This window comes from Mobula birostris, chromosome 18 (genome assembly GCF_030028105.1).
Source record: "Mobula birostris isolate sMobBir1 chromosome 18, sMobBir1.hap1, whole genome shotgun sequence".
Lineage (NCBI taxonomy): Eukaryota > Metazoa > Chordata > Chondrichthyes > Myliobatiformes > Myliobatidae > Mobula > Mobula birostris.
The window spans coordinates 14,094,519-14,112,554 of record NC_092387.1 but is presented as its reverse complement, the minus strand read 5'-3'; the positions used below and the strand labels follow the sequence as shown (position 1 = coordinate 14,112,554).

The following is an 18,036-nucleotide window of genomic DNA, read 5'->3' as shown; positions in this document are numbered from 1 at the left end:
TACAGCAGGGGTTCCCAACCATTTTTTGCGCCACAGACTGGTTTAATATTGACAATATTCTTGCGGACCGGCCGACCGGTGGTGGGGTGTTAATCACAACAGGAATATAGGTGATAAGTCAAATAAGTCACTTATAAGTGGCTAATACACTCAATTTCATTTCTAAGAGGGTTTATCTAATGAATTTAACATTAAACACACAGCACATATTTTCCCCTTATGAACATATGAAATCATTGCAACACACCAATATCACTGAATCAGTGGGAGCCCTGGGCTTGTTTTCCTGCAACAAGACGGTGCCATCGAGGGGTAATGGGAGACAGCGATACTCGAAGGGGGTTCCTTATGTCCAGTCTATTCCACAATTTAGTTCTCATTGCATTCAATGCAGAAAACCCCGCTTCGCAGAGATATGATGTTGGAAATGGAAGCAACGTTTTCAGTGCTTTTGTGACAATCTCAGGATATTCAGCCTTGACTTTGATCCAGAATGCCAGCAGAGATGTTATATCAAATATACTTTTCAGCCCACTGTCATCTGCAAGCTCGAGGAGTTGATCTCCTTCCCGCGCTGACATGGACGACGCGTGGGTAATGAACTCGCGTGCGTTCAAGATCCAACAGTGGACATGACAGGGAATGAGAAAAGGTGCAGCTGACTCATATCGTTTCCTCGCGGCCCGGTAGCACATGCTTTGCAGCCCGGTGGTTGGGGGCCACTGGATTACAGTAACTCCAACACTGCTGCACCCCCGCAAAGATGCAACCGGATTCCACACACATTATAACCTCCTTAACACACAACTTATTCACTCCTTTTTTGTAGGTTTCTCTAGTGATACCCGGGCACAAGTGCTCAACCTCAACCTGCACTTTCATCTTTCTCCCGCCCCATCTGCAGTTACAGAATTCGTCTCAACAGAAACTATTTCCACTAACTGACGTAAAAGAAAACAAAGAGACAAAAAACAGAAAATGCTATCGATAATCTGAGGCCTCCACAATAACCTGAGGGATTCGTCCTGTCAGGAGCTCTCACTATCACCCAACCCCCTCATCGAGCCCGCCGAACACCAGCGCGCATGCGCCCGAGGAAAACCCGAGCTGAACCCAGCCGTCGGCCCCCTGCGCATGCGCACTGCTGAGCGCACGGCTTGCCCTGTTGAACCAAAGGGGGGAGGGGCTGCGTGTCGCACTTCCTTCCGACTGCTCTCCGGCAGGTTCCCGGATGTGGAATGGGTAAATACGGTCTGTTAACCCCTGCGCTGCCGCCGAGGCGGGGAGGGCAGCGGCTCTGGGCAAGGCGGGCGGCTGTAAGTACTCGTGCCGGGGAGATTGCATGTAAAGTGGTGCGTGGTTGCGGTCCTCTCTCCCGTTAGGACCAGGTCCGCTGAGCCGGCATGCGGCGGCCGGCACTGACAGCAGCGTTGACGTCGTCCTGTTTTTCCTCCAAATGTCTAATTGGGCTGAAAGCCGTGGGTGGTTGTCACCCGGTTTGGAGCCCCATTAAACAAAAATCCTGCGCTGCTTGCTGGGCTTCTGTACTGTAGTCAGTTTTATAATTGAAAGAAGCACTTGCTTCTATTGCCCATTAGAAGACAATGATTCCTGGCGATATTGTCTGCCAAATTCCATTCCGTTTTCTCTTTGCCCCTTTTGTAAATGCTGTGGGGGTGGGGGCAAAATATGAAATGATTTGACAAGGTATGCAGACATGGCCTAAGAGGAGTATTGTAGTTTTTTTTGTTTATTTTGATGATTAAAATCTGATTACAAATCTGACTTTAATTCTTAGCTAACGAACTATGACAGTTATATGATCCTTCCGCATGCCTATTTTCAATGTTCAATGTGAGATGTATTTCGGAACATGCATGTTGGCAAGGATATCTAGCCTTTGACCACCACGGTCATCCAATTCGAGGGTCGTTTCTAACACAGTGATTGTTACTTAAAAGCCTTTTGGCTTGGGTGCTTTGCAAATTAGAACACAACTAAACGTGCAAAACTATAAGAAACATAAAGGTCAAATGATTCCGATTGCCTTTTATTAGATTTTGCATGACATTGCAAGATTATGCTTGTGTGTGTGACTGCCAAGAAATATCTGGGTCGGGACAGTTATGCGTACATCGTGCCAGTATCGTGCAAACGTATTTCTGTATGTTTGTGCAGCAAATTATTAATGGACAGCATTCACTTATATGCGGCTTCCATACTGCCAAAATTGTATTTGCCGTAATTTGCAATGGCGAGATGGGTTTTAGTTATTAAGTGTAGATAGATAGGCATTGTATGGGCTTAAGAATTTTTTTTGCTACAGTACGCAACATGTCTGACTTGTTGAAGTTTTCAGCAAAGAAGCTTTCTTTCTGTTTCTGTTCAGGTTCCTTGCCAATGACGTTATCAAAATTAGATGTTAGTTTTGTTGGGGGAGCAAATTGTTCACAATTTTGAAATATGCATGACTTTAAGTGCACTTGATTTGCAGTTTTGAGGGATTTTTCTATCTTTTGCTTATACTATATGTATTTATAATAAAAAATAAAATGGAAAGCTCAAAAGGAATGGTGAAAAGGGGGAAATCATCGTTTTGAGTTTTATTAAATATTGTTTAGTGGGACTAAGCAGTTGTATTAATGATTTAATTACAATGTTTGGAGCACAATTTGTATCTGAATTAGTTACCATAAAAATGAATCCGGAGTCTAGCTAGGTAATTTATTTGAAGGGATGGCAGACTTTTAAAGCTTTTTTTTTAATATTTTGTGCGTTACTAGATTGGGTAATCTGTGTTTGAGAAAAGATGGGAAAAACCTCTGGATTGCTTTTTGCATCTATTTGAATAGGTGGTGGTATTGGCATCTGATCACTGTTTTTTGAACTATTTTGCCATATTATTGGAAGCTACTGTAATTAATCTCAAAGTATCTGAATTCTATGGTTTTGTGTTAGTATTGATTTGCATAATTAACAGACTTGGCATCAATGTTTCTTATGCTACTTCAAATGTGTAATTTGCTATTTGCTATACAGTATCTTCACATCGGTTTTTCAGGAAACTTTGAGTATAGGATTTTGACTTTACAGTGCGAACATCAGGTCATGAAGCAGGGTAGTTCCCATGTTGGATGCTATTAAATTTGATAGTTGCTTGGCATGTCAAAAGTTCAACCTTGGCTAGTCTATAAACATTCTTAATTGACAGTAAATGTATGCTTCAGGGTAACTTAACATTTTGGGGGACTGACACTGAAATGATGGTTCAGCTATGCAAGGTCAAAGCTGAGCTGATTGTCATATGCACAAGTGCATGTGTGCACAGGTGCAGTGGAAAACTTTCAGCCGCATCACAGGCACGTAGCATCTTGTAAACAGCATTCTCAAAATATCGTGAAGATGCACTGTTTTTAAAATGCATTATTAAGATGAACACTTGCTATGATGATGGTCATGTCATAATTGAGCAAACAAAAACAGCAGTAACACACACAAAATGCTGGAAGAACCCAGCAGACCAAGCAGTATCTCTGGGAAAGAAATCAATCATGGTGAAGGGTCTTAGCTTGAAGAGTCAACTGTTTACTCTTTTTTTTTCCTGGTCTGCTGAGCTTCTCCAGCATTTTGTGTGTTTGATTTTGACTTCCAGCACTTGCAGATTTTTTTCTAGTTTGTGAAACAAAAACTGGAGCCAATTTTGTATTTGCTGCATTTTAAAATCGCTTGCTGACTGCAATTTACTCGTCTTTTTTGTTTATGACTGTAATGTAGATTTTTTTTTCCCTGAAGGGCATTGCCATGTTGAATGAGCATGTAGGAATTATGATTTGTTATGCATAGTCTTTGAAAGACAGCATGACCTTTTTTTTGCTGTTAGAAAGCAAGAAATAATTATTCATTATTTCAATCAAGTTCTCTGGGCATCATTGTCTGTTTGACAGTTGCCATTAAAACCTATTCTTCTTTGCCATAAGCCTATCCTCCCAGATTTGGATTTTTGTCTATTTGTCCTTGCAATTCATATAAGTAATGAGTATTAAAGTTGTTCTGTTTATGCCTTGGAGAGTGGGATGAAGAAAGAGGGAGTTAATACTTCAAACTGATGACCATGTGGAATAAGTTACTTGAAATTTAAAAATTTTGAAGTATTGATTTCTAGCAAAGTAACGATAAAGAAAATTGTTCACATCTAATGTTTTTTTTGATCAAGTTTATGATTTAAAACTTGATTAATGGCTGAAATTATTGGGTTTGAAAAGTGAATAATTTGACTTTCCCCATAATGGAGGTGGTTTTTGAATTGTTTTATCAGTTTAATTATATGTGCCACTAATGGCTTTGTTGTTTTGCCACCTTCCAGCTTGAATCAACAGGTATACTTTGTTTTGGAAAATACTTCCATTTATATCATAGTGTTTTGTGCATTGGGTGCCTCTAAAGGAAAAAAAATGCTGGTCATTTGACAGTTTTGTTTTTGTTTACCATGCCACAATGCGTAAAGATAAAACTGTTTCTCAGTTCGTGTAGCAGCATACTTGATATGCAAGGAATTTAGCAGGGAAAGAAAGGAGCACTTTGAAGAATTTCACCATGATCCTGATTTTGATGTGAAACTCCTTGACTTCATCCACTAGCTATTCAGTCATGCCAACAACAAATTCAAAGACCATACGACAAGCTGACAAATAAAGGCTACAAGATCTGTCTGTATGCCTGGTGAAGTTTGAAAAACTGCTGGGAGGAACTCTAGATATAAGTTTACAACCACAGTTCCTATAGCTGGGAAGAAAAGGATATGCCATGAGACATATGAGATATGATTCTTAAAGTAAGAATGCAGTTCTAACTCTGATGTCTAGAGATGTTTTCCTGCTGTTTGCTACAGGGAAGCTGTAAGAATCCTTCTCAAAAAATTTCTCTAAGTGACTGGTGAGCTTTTCTTCATTTAGAGGCACAATGGATGTAATCTTTACCACATGGGGGATAGAAATAACAGTACCAAACAGTGTATATTGCCTTTTTGCCCTCCTTCAATGACTTTCACTCCATTGATCAAGAGGGATAGTGAAACATACCCAAATTTGTCTGCTATCAGAAACCTGTCTTTAATTCAAAACAGCAGTGAGGTCATGGACCATGTAGGGATTACAGAAGAGGAGATACTTTCTGTCTTGAGTCAGATTAGAATGTTGAAATCTCCAGGTCCTGACAGGCTGTCTCCGTGGACCTTGTGGGAGGCTAGTCCTACAATTGGAGGCATCCTAGCAGAGGCATTTAAGATGTACTTGGCCATGGTGAGGTATCAGATGACTGGAGGATAATTAATGTTTTTCCTTTGTTCAGGAAAGGCTCTCAGAATGAGCAGAGAAATTGTAAGCTGGCAAAGCTGACATCAACAGCGGGTAAATTATTAGAAGGTATTCTAAGGAAGTGGATACAAGTATTTGGATAGACAAAGCCTGATTAGGGATAGTCAAGATGGCTTTGTGCATAGTAGGTTGTGTTTACCAATCTTACAGGATTTTTTTTGATGTGTTTCCCAGTAAAGTTGGTGAAGGGAAGGTAGTGGATGTTATCTACGTGGACTTCAGCAAGGCCTTTGACAAGGCTGCTCAAGGTGGGAGGCTGCTCAAGAAGGTTCAGCTGCTTGGCATTCAGGATGAGGTAGTAAACAGGATTAAACTTTGGTTTCATGGGAGAAGCCAAATACTTTTTGTCTATCTGACTGGAAACCTGTGGCTAGTGGTGTGCCACAGGAATCAGTGCTGAGTCCACATTAATGATCTAGATGATAGATGTGGTAAACTGGATCAGCAAATTTGCAGATGACACCAAGACTGGGATATAGTGAACAGTGGATAAGTCTATCAAAGCTTGCAGTAGGATCTGAACCAGCTGGAAAAATGGGCTGAAAATTTGCAGATGGAATTTAATGCAGGCAAGTGTGAGGTATTGCATTTTGGGAGGACAAACCAGGGTAGGATTTAGACAGTGAATGTTAGGGCACTGAGAGGTGTTGAGAACAAAGGGATCTGTGAATACAGATCTGTATTGCCTTAAAAGTGGTAGATTGGGTTATAAAGAGAGATTTTGACATGTTGTTCATTAATCAAAATATTGAGTTCTGGACTTGGCATGTAATGTTGAAATTTTTTTAAGACATTGGTGAGGCCTAATTAGGATTTCTGGTCACCTGCCTACAGGAAATTTATCAATCAGATTGGAAGAGTGCAAAGTAAGTTTACCAGGATGTTGCCAAAGCTGAGGACCAGAGTTATAGGGAAAAGTTGAACTGGTTAGAACTTTCTTCCGTGGAGCGGAGGGGAATGAGTGGAGATTTAATAGAGGTATATAAGCTTACAAAAGGTACAGATAGGGTAAATACAAGCAGGCTTTTTCCACTGAAGTTGGGTGAGAGTAGAACTAGAGGTCAGAGTTTAAGGGTGAAAGATGAAATGTTTAAAGGAATATGAGGGGGTCTTTTTCACTCTTGAGGGTAGTGAAAGTGTGGAACGAGATGCCAGCAGAAGTGGTGAAGGTGGGTTTGATTTCAGCATCTAAGAGAAATTTGGATAAGTACCTGGATGGGAGGGCTATGGTCCGGGTGTAGCTAAATGGGATTGGGTAGTTTGGCACACACTAGATGGGCTAAAGGGCCTGTTTTTGTGCTGTTGAGCTCTATGACTTCGTATGTCACCTACATGAGGGCATACAGACTCTGATTCTGACCAATAGGCCCAGAATAGTGCAATCTTAGACCAGACAGACTATGTCAAGCCCCTCACTTTTTTTCATTCTCTCTTGTGAGCCTCATTTATAAATAAGGTTCCCTCAGGAGTAGAATTAATCTACAGGACAAATCGAAAATTCTGTTTTCTCCACTCCAGACCAAGGGCATTCCAACTTGGGTCACTGAACTGCAGTTTGCAAGCATGAATTGTGCATGTCCACATTTGGAAGTTGCATGACAAGTAATCATCATCAGGGTTCACTGAAGCAGACTTCAGAGATTTCAGGAGGGGTGCACTCACACAGAGCATCTGTCCCAAGTGGCTGAGGGTAGCTGGCTGAGCGCCAAAGATCTGTGCTGATTAATTAGTTGGAGTGTTCACTGATATCTTTAGCTTCTCACTTCTGCAGTCTGAGATATCCAGCTGTTTCAAACAAGCTTCAGTTATATCTAAGAAGAATGTGGTAACCTGCCTCAATGATTATTGTCTGGTAGCACTTGCATCCATTATGATGAAGTGTTTTGAGAGGTTGGTGATGAAACGTATCAACTCCAGCCTGAGAGGCGACTTGGATTTGCTCCAATTTGCCTACCAGCACAGCAGGTTGACAGCAGATGGCTGTCATTTCATTTCACTGGATTTTCATTCAATCCTGAAACATCTGGACAGCAAAGATGCATTCATCAGGATGCTCTAAATTGACTAACGTTCGCCTTAAAACTAATCAATAAGTTTCAAGACTTTGGCCTCAATACCTTCTTGTGCAATAGGGTTTTCGATTTCCTCACTTGCAGACCCCAGTCATTTTGGATTGGCAACTATACCTCCTCCACAATCTCCATCAGCACAAGTGCACCACAAGGCTGTGTGCTTAGCCCCCTGCTCTACTCACTTTACACTTACGACTGTAAGTACCATATTTAGGTTTGCTGATGACGCCATTGTTGCCTGAAGGTGGTGATGAATCAGCATATAGGAGGGAGATTGAAAATCTGGCTGAGTGTTGTCATAACAGCAACCTCTCACTCAATGTTAGCAAGACAAATTATTGGCCTCAAGAGGAGGAAACCAGAGGTCCATGAGCCAGTGCTCATCGGGGGAATCAGCGATAAAGAGGGTCAGCAACTTTAAATTTCTCGGTGTCATCATTTTCAGAGGACCTGTCTTGGGTCCAGCATGTAAGTGCAGTTACTTCTTTAGAAGTTTGCGAAGATTCAGCATGATGTCTAAAACTTTGACGAACTGCTGTAGATATGTAGCTGGTTCATTATAGCCTGGTATGGAAATACCAATGCCCTTGAATGGAAGATCCTACAAAAGATACTAGATATGGCCCAGTCTACCATTGGGTAAAGCCCTACTCACCACTGAGAACATCTATGTGGAGCACTGTTGCAGGAAAGCAGCATCCATCATCAAGGATCCCCACCAGCCAGGACATGCTCTCTTCTCACTGCTGCCATCAGGAAGAAGGTACAGGAGCCTCAGGATCCACACCACCAGGTACAGAAACAGTTATAGCCCCTCATCCACCAGGCTCTTGAACCAGTGGGGATAACTTCATTCACCCCATTGCTGAACTGTTGCAACAACCTATTGACTCGCTTTCATCTCATGTTTTTGATATCTATTGCTTATTTATTCATTGTCATTATTTATTTCTTTATTTATTTTGTATTTGAACACTTGTTATTTGCATATTGGTTATTTGTCTGTCCTATTGGGCGTGGTCTTTCATTGATTCTATAATGTTTCTTGAATATACTGAGTATGCTCACAAGAACACAAAATCTCAAGGCGGTATATAGTAGCATATATGTACTTTGATAATAAATTTACTTTGAGCTTTGAAATTTGATTAGACAAATCATGAAACATCCATAAAACAAACATCTTTTATCAACCTGTTCTCGCTGTCCCAACACGCACTTATCATCTTAAGTGTGTTAGGTCTGCATCTGGCCCTCTGTGGAAAAGAACATTAGAAGCTCAACACCTCAAGATATGGCCAGCCTATGATTGGTACGGGGTGGAAGAGGTGGGAACCATCAATGCTGCATCACCTGTTTCCTAACACACAGGCAGGAGAAGCAAGTAAATGTGTCATATGCAAGACCAGAATATCCAGCAACAAGATTGTCATTGCACTTGTCTGGAACTGAGGGGCAGGCCATATCGTTTGCATGCCAATTCCTAAAGCAGGCACTCTGCTTTGAACTTCTGCATGATAAAGGATTACCAGCAGGTTTGAAGAACCAATTCATTGATATTGTCAAAGCTAGCTTGATTACAATAATGCATCCCTATTGACTTGACTTGTGGGACTTGTCAGGTGAATAGAAAAGCAATTTTTTAAAATTTTGAAACACTGTAAAGGACAAGTAAATGTCTGCGTGCATAAATAATTTAGTTGGTAGGTGAATCTAATGAATTCCAAAATAAAATGTTTTGTATGTAGTTGCTGTGAGTACTAAACTAAGGATGACTGCGTTATATTGGAATTTGTAAAGAATACACTTGGGGTACTTTGTACAGTTTTAAAATAGCATGCTTACTTTAGAAGGTGCTCAGCCTTAGGGGTTGGTTTTACAAAATTAATTCCATCATTGATATGAGTATTGTATGGGGAGATGGTGGGTAGAACAGTCATACATACTTAGGCAATTTCTCCTAAAAGTTAACAATTATTAGAAGCTGTGTAAAAGTAGATCTGATAGGTTGCTTCCTCAGAGTAGTTTTGAACTGGGGGTCATTTCAGAATAAGGGATAGGTTATTTAGGACAAATGAAAATAGTTCATCATTCAGAGCATGTACATTTTTGAAATTCACAAGTCAGATGGCTTAGATATTGAGACATTTTTTTTTGAGGGAGGGAATATAATGAAGGAGATCTTTTGGTTTTGAAAGACTAAATGGCTTGTATGCAATAGTGTTTTCTACAGACAGCTGCCATAAGCCTTTTTAATGATTTTTTTCTTAGCATTACTTTCACTGAAATTCTTGAGTCTTTCTTTTATCTGTCTAAAATCTTTGTTTTAATCCCATAACCACATCTTCCACTCCTCCGCAACTCCTTGCTATTTAGTAAATTGCTTACTATCTCAATACCAGTTTTGAAAGGAATGAAAGAACTAGCTTGTATTTGCAGGTAGAATCTGCTGCAATTTCAGCATTGTTCAAAGTATTTTGCAGCCTCTTCAAAACCCTTTGTAATTTCTTTCATTACACAGCAAAAATTGGCATTTTATTCTGAAATTAAATAAATTACCATCAGTTGGTAAGTCATTTTATACACATTTGTCAGAGTGCTGACTGTGAACATCTGAAGTCCACTAATTCTGTAGTTAGGAACAAGTGCAGAATGAACATACCAAGTGATGTAAATACTGAAACTTCCAAGTTTCAACTGTTAATCCACAGTTGTATTAAATTATGAATCTATAAACTTTGCTTGTGCTGATACTTGCTTGATAGTGTTGTACCCTAATTCTGGCTTTATTCCTGTGTATGTTCCATCAGAGGCAGAAGACGACCGAATACTCCTGAGACTGCAATTTCACTTTGCGAAGCTAGATATGATTCACAAGGGGCTTCAGTGACCAGGTTCAGTCCTAATCTCCGATACTGTCTGTGTGGAGTTTGTATGTTCTATCCGTAACATCATGGGTTTCTTCCCTTATTCCAAAGTCACGCAGGTGGTAGGTTAATTGGCAACTCTGTGTGTGTGTGTGTGTGTGTGTGTGTGTGTGTGTGTGTAAGGGAGAATCTGGGAAGTTGATGGGAATGTGGAGAAACTAAAATAGGATTAATATGAATTGGAAATTGCTCCTTCCCAGTAGGCTGAAAGATTTGTTTTGTTCTATAACCATAACTAATAAACCAATGTTGTAAAGCCATGTTTCCCACAAATGATTCTCATCTTTCATTTTCAACATTTCACTACCTCTTTTTCCTTGATTGTATTTTCCAATTTTATATCTCCTCTTTGGTTCTGCTTTTCCTCCTGATTTCCCATGAACAGTGATTACAGAATTGCCTCTTTGGTAGCATTGTGGTAACTTATAGTTTCTCGTTGTTCTTGGAGGCCAGCATGCTCCAGTCCACATGTTCCAGTTACCCATAAGATATTACTTGAAGGTGCCACGCTGGCTTTGTGTATCCCAATCCAGTCTAGAACACCATTTCACTACCATATTGCATTTACTGATACAAAAATAACATGAGGTTCTTCCCTTTGCCATCTTATTGCATCAGGATGAATACTGGGATATCAAGTAATTAAATAAAATGTTGCTTAATTAGCAATTGTCCAAGAAATCTCTGTGCCCCAAAAGCTCAAAGTTCTATTCAAGTTTTGATCATTTCTTCTGTCATGGAATCAGCTTGTAATCCAGTGGAAATGTTATCCAGTAGCAGGTATGTTCTGTTAAAATCTGATTTCTAAGCATGAAGCATTTGGTATATGGAAGAATGTGAACCATTTGAGCCCAGAAACATTCAATTATCTTAAAACAAGGATCTGGGAAGACTTGGATGGAGGGAGGATAGAAGTTAGAATTGGAGAAGATTGAAACTGGTGATAGGGCTATGTGGTCAATTAGTGGCGGGACTCTTAAAGGAAAGGGTGAGGGCAGTCTTGGATAGGAGAACCTTTAATAATTGGATCCCCAACAAATGTGTGTGAAGGAATGGAATGGGCTAAATATTATACATTAGGTCGAACCTTAAAGTGAAGAATTTAATCAAGGAGTTGAAGTTAATGAAATGTGCTGAAATGTAAAAGAAAAGGTGATCATTAAAACATGTATTTAGAACATGGAACACGGAACAGTATAGCGCAGGAATAGGCCCTATGGCGCACAGTATCGTGCTGAACCGATTAAATTAGTAATGAAATTGCTAACTAAACTAATCTCACTTCCTACATAATATCACTATCCCTCCATTTTCCTTGCATTCATGTGCCTATCTAAACTTCTCTTCAAAGTCTATAATGTATCTGCCTCTGCCACCACCCCAGTCAGTGCCTGCAGTGCATTCCAGGCACCCACCACTTCCTGTGTGTGTGTGTGTGTGTGTGTGTGTGTGTGTGTGTCTGTCTATATATAACTTGCCCTCTGGTATTGAACATTTCAGCTTTGGGGAGAAAGATACCGTCTGCCTACCCTCTCGATCTTAAAATCCTCTATCAGATCTCTGCTCAGCGTTCTTGAGAGCATGTGACAGGCAGAAGCTGAGAGGCTGTTTCTTGTGGTTTGCAAGCTAAAACATTGGAACACAGAATTGGAGAAAGGTTCTTTATGGAAGGACAAATTCTTTATTATGTTTGCACCATTTGTGCAAAAAGAAAAGCATCCCAAACTTTCCAACATGAGGTCTGTAAGCCTAGGTCATGGCACTTTGAGTATATGTGGAGAATTTTTAAAAATGTGGTTAGGGTGTTTTGCACTTCTATCATTTTTATACAGCTACTTTAAGTTGTCAAGAGAATGAAAGAGAGAATAGACTATAGGGAATTAAGGGGGAAATGGAATTGATCAGAGTGTTAAGGATCCAGCGGCCACTGATCTGCCACCTGCATAATAATAATAATAATAGGTTAAAAAAAACCTTCACATCTTCCAAATATTGTTTAACATGTGGATTCCCAACCTTTTTATGGAATGAGCTACCATTAACTGAGGGGACAGTGAACCCGAGGTTGGGAATCACTGTTTTAAAGGAGAGAGTACTGATTCGTCATTGGAAGAGAGAGATGATGGTAATTTGATAGGATGTTTCTTGTTGCTTGATGTGAAGAGTTTTTGTTGAGTACTGATGGAGTCTGGCATAATGTCTGTGTGCTTTGATACTTTAAGTATATTTGTGTCATCCTGTTGCTTGTGTAGTCCTGGCTAGCCCTAGCAGTTTAGTCAGTTTGATGTTCTTGAAGGGATCTTTATGATTTCAAAGTGCATACATGTCTCCACATACAACCCTGGCATTCTTTTTCTGCAGGCATACTTTACAAATCTATAGAAGAGTAACTGTAAACAAGATCAATGAGCAACCAACTGTGCAAATGCAAATTATAAATAAATAGCAATAAGTGACAAGATAAGGAGTCTTTGAAGTGAGACTGTCAGTTGTGGGAACACCAGAAATAGAATGAGTGTAGTTATCCCTTTTGGTTCAAGAGCCTGATGGTTGAGGGGTAATAACTGTTCTTGAACCTGGTGGTGAGAGTCCTGGGGTTCCTGAACCTTCTGCCTAATGTCAGCAGCGAGAAAAGAGCAAGACCTGAGTGATGAGGATCTTTGATGATGGATGCTGCTTTTCTACAGCAACGTTTCATGTAGATGTGCTTGGTGGTTGGGAGGGCTTTACCTGTGATGTCCTAGGCCGAATCCACTACCTTTTATTGGGTGTTCTGCTCAAAGGCATTGGTCTTCCCATACTAGGCCATAATGCAGCCAGTCAGCACACTTTCCACCACACATCGATAGAATTTTGCCAAGGTTTTTGATAACATGCCAAACCTCCACAGTCTCCTGAGTAAGTAGAGAAACTGTCGTTGACTAGAGAGGGAATTTGATGTGTCTGAATTCAGTTGCAGATGACAGTGTATGTTTTGTCTTTTTCTGATTACAAGTAGCAGTTTTGATGCAACTAAATGGCACCCTGTTTCAGTCACATGTAGTTCAAATGAGTGATTGCAATTTTTACACTTAAATTGGTACTTCTGTCGAGATTAAGACTTAAGAGTTTTTAAAATTTGAGATGATTTTATTAATGGGTTAAATTCCACAACAGCTTTGTTGGAAATTAAAGTCCTGTCTTTGGTTTGTTATTTAATTTAATCACTATGTGACTGCTTTGAGCCATTAGACTGGTCCTTTTTCAAATACTCAGCTGCCAGCCTAGATGAATATGTCACTACCATTGCAGACTGTATCAGCAGGTGTGTAGAAGACTGTATCAAAGAGGACCAGCCGTTTGTTTCCAAACTGGAAACCATGGATGAACTGGAGACCCACTCTCTTCTGAAGCTTAGGTTTGCAGTATTCAAATCAGATGAGCCTGACCTTTGCAGGAAATCAAGATATGACCTCTGCAAGGCTATGAGATGCTAAGAGATGGTCCCAGTCCAGCCGGTAGCGGTGGCATGGGTTACAAAACAAAATTGAGTAGCATGGACAACAACACAGAGCTTCCCGATGCTCTTGGTGTTCTCTGTGCTTGTTTTGAACAGAAGAGAATGAGTATTTCGCCACTGAAGCCTGATGCCTACAGAATCTACAGTCACCTTAGTGGACATAATTAGTTTTCTGGAGGGTGAACCCATGGAAAGCATTGGGCTCACATTCCTACGTGACAGTCCATGGCCACCTTTTTTGCCACGATGAGACCACTGTCAGGGTGGAGGAGCAACACCTCCTAATTCTATCTAGGTAGCCTCCAACCTGATGGTATGAACATCAATTTCTCCTTCCAGTTTTGTTTTCCCTCTCCCTTCCCTCTTCTATTTCCCCACTCTGACCTTTTACCTCTTCTCCTCACCTGCCTATTACCTCTCCCTGGTGCCCCATCTTCTTCCCTTTCTCTGAGTCCACTCTCTTCTACTATTAGGTTCCTTCCTCTCCAGCCCTTTATCTTTCCCACCCACCACCTAGCTACTGCCCTTTCCCCTCCCTTTCTGCCCCCCCCACCTTCTACTCTGGCCTCATGCCCCTTCCTTTCCAGTCCTGAAGAAGGGTCTCAGCCTGAAACCTCAACTATTTATTCATTTCCATAGATGCTGTCTAACCTGCTGAGTTCCTTCAGCATTTTGTGTGTCCTGTATTTATTGGCTATAGCTGTGCCTTCAATATTATAATTCCAAACAAACTCCTCACTAAACTCTGGACCCTGGGAGTGCATGACTCCATCTGCAACTGGATCCTTGGCTACCTGACCAATAGACTGCAATCAGTAAGGACAGGCAGCAACACCTCTGCCGGGATTATTCTAAATACAAGAGCTCCATTTGTACAGTTAAACACAAGTTGCATCCTGAGCCCCATATTCTATTCTCTCTACACTCAGGACTGCACGGCCAGATTCTGCTCTAACTCCACCTACAGATTTGCAGGTGATACCACCACAGTGGGCTGAGCTCGGAATAAGGCTGAGTCTGAGTACAGGAAAATGGAGAACTTGGTAACATGATTTCATGATAATCTTTCCTTCAATGTCAACTAAACAAAAAGGTTGGTGATTGACTTTAGGAAGTGGCTGGTGCACATCATCCTCTCTAAATCAGTGGTGTTGAGGTTGAGAGCTTCAAGTTCTTAGGAGTGAACATCACCAGTAGCTGGTCCTGGTCCAACTACGTTACTGTCATGACCAGGAAATCTCACCAACACCTCTCCTTCCTCAGAATACCTAAGAAATTTGGCATGTCCCTGTCAACCCTTACTACTTTTATTGCTGCACATAGAAAGCGTTATATCTAGACGCATAACAGCTTGATCTGACAACTACTCTGCAAGAAACTGTAGAGAGTTGTGGACAAGGCTCAGCACACCATGGAAACCAGCCTCCCTCTCTGCACTCTACTGCATCAGTAGAGCAGCCAGCATAATCAAAGATCCCACCCATCTCAGATAACTTCTCTTCTCCCGTCATCCATCAGGCAGCAGATACAAAAACCCTAAAGAATATGCCACCAGGTTTAGGGGCAGCTGCTATCCCACTGTTGTCAGACTCTTGTATGATAAGGTGGACTCTTGATCTCACAATCCATCTTGTTATGATCTTGCACTTTATTGTCTATCTCCTCTGCACTTTGTCAGTAACTTTTACACTTGTTATTGTTTGACGTTGTTCTAGCGTGATGATGTAATGGTTTGATCAGGATGAATGGTATGTAAGACTGGTACGTGTGACAATAGTAAATCAATACCACCATGTCTTACTTTTGCCCACTCATTGCAGAGGGATATTAACCAATCAAACGTTTGCATTTTCCTCATGACATACTTTCCAATCTATTTTTGCACTGTCAGCATACTTTGATACAATATTCCTGATTATTTATAATAAGATATTAATATAAGTTGGAAGTAACTTTGGTCCCAGCATTGATTCTTGTACCACCCTGTTTGTCAGTCGTCTCTTTCTCGCAGTTAACCAGTCCTTTTTCTGTACTTGTATTAATCTCAATGTGATCCTGTGGAAGTCCAAATACAGTACATCTACCTCTGACTAATCTGCCAGTTACATGCTGAAACAATTTAATTACACCTGACCAATGCTAATTCCCTTTAATGTTGTATCTATCAAAGCATACTATGATTTTCAATGTATCCTGGTCACACTCCAGCATTTTCCAAACAGCAGATATTAGGCCTACTAGTCTGCTTCTTAACTTTCTTCTTTCATTTGCTTTTCAATTTGATAGGTCACCTCTGGAATCTAGGGGAGCAACAAATGTAGCCACTAACTCTACAGCTTCTGCTTATGCAATTGTTTCTTATTTATCATTAAAATAAATATTTGGTAATTACAGCATACAGTATTTTTTTAAAAGTCTGCCATTGTACATCTATTATCATGGATTTTCATGATCTGCTTTAACAAATTCTCATAATACTTTAAAGCCAAAATATGAGCCGATGATTGTTACTGATAAACTAAATGTCATAGTCATATAATACCAAAGCATATAAACTGGCCTTTTAGCTAAATTCATGTACTGACCAAGATACCCATCTAAATGGTCCTTTTTGTGTTCTATACCTCTCTAAATCTTCCTTACTCATATACTTGTCCAAGTATTATCATGCACCTGTCTCAATCATTTCTTCTGATCTCCATCAGCACAGGTGTGGTGTAAGGCTGTGTGCTTACTTCCCTACTCTACTCACTTTATCCTTATGACTGTGTGTCTAAACACAGCTCCAAAGCCATATTCAAGTTTGCTGACGATACCACTGTTGTGGATCAAGTCTAAGGTAGTGATGAATCAGCATATGGGAGGGAGATTGAAAACCTGGCTCAGTGCTGCCACAGCAGCCACCTCTTACTCAACGTCATCAAGACCAAGGAATGGATTATTGATTTTAGTAGGAGGAAACCAGAGATCCTCATTGGAGGATAGGGGTGGAGAGAATCAGCAACTTTAAATTCTTCGGTGTTGTCATTTTGAAGGACCTGTCCTGGGCCCAGCACTAAGTGTAATTATGAAGAAAGCACAGCAGCACCTCTACTTCCTTAGGAGTTTGAGAAGATTCAGCACGACATCTAAAATTTTGACAAATTCTATCGATGTGTAATGGAGAGTGTATTAATTGGCTGCATCACAGTCTAGTATGGAAACATCAATGCCCTTGAACAGGAAATCCTACAAAAAATAGTGGATACGATCTGATCCATCATGGGTAAAGCCCTCCCCACCATTGAGCACATCTACATGGAGCATTATTGCAGGAGAGTAACATCCATCATCAAGACCCCCCTCTTTTCCCCCCCCCCACCCCACCCCACTATCTTGCTGCTACCATCAGCAAGAAGATACTAGCCTCTGGACTCATACCATGAGGTTCAGGAACAATTATTGCCCCTCAACCATCAGGCCCTTGAACCAAAGGGATAACTTCACTCAGCTTCGCTTGCCCCATCATTGAAATGTTCCCTCACCTATGGACTCACTTTCAAGGACCCTTTACCTCATGTTCTTGATATTTATATATCATTATTTTCCCTTCTTGTATTTGCAGTTTGTCTTTCACACACTGCCCAAGTTGGTGCAGTCTTTTATTAATTCTATTATGGTTAATAATTATTATGGATTTATTGAGTATGCACTTAAGAAAATGAATCTCGGAGCTGTATGTGGTGACGTATATATAGTTTGATAACTTATTTTGAATGATGAACTTCGGCAGCATATTCCATATCTGCGCCACCCTCTGCATGAAGAAATGAGCCTTCAGGTCTCTTTTAAATCTTTTCCCTCTAATTTTTGATTCTCTTTCCCTAGGAAGAAAAGCTTTGTGTGCATTTACCCTGCCTGTGATCTTCATGATGTTATACGCCCCTTGGTGGATGCGTGGAATGCATTGCCACATTTAAGTGACTCTTAGATAGGCATATGGACGATAGAAAAATGACGGGCTGTGTGGGAAGGAAGAGTTAGATTGATTTTAGAGTAGATTAAAAGGTTGGTGCAACATTGTGGGCAGGAGAGCATGTACTGTTCTGTAATGTTCTACTTCTATAAGGTCCCCTCTCAGTCTCCAGTGTTCTGCAGAATGAATTTCTTGTCTGCCCAATCTCTCC

The 18,036-nt window shown here is 40.6% G+C and overlaps 1 protein-coding gene across 7 annotated transcripts in view; it reads left to right on the top strand.

Moving 5' to 3' along the window:
* The first annotated feature begins 1,234 nt into the window (after positions 1-1,234).
* Positions 1,235-18,036, top strand: part of herc1 (HECT and RLD domain containing E3 ubiquitin protein ligase family member 1) — a 273,938-nt gene continuing 257,136 nt past the window's right edge. For 6 of the 7 annotated variants that reach the window (XM_072282232.1, XM_072282231.1, XM_072282229.1 and 3 more), the window contains exon 1: positions 1,235-1,316. The gene's annotated coding sequence lies outside the window, so the exon portion shown is untranslated. Of the gene's footprint in view, positions 1,317-10,254; positions 10,339-18,036 lie in introns of all 7 variants that reach the window. The other variant, XM_072282228.1, reaches the window with a different exon arrangement.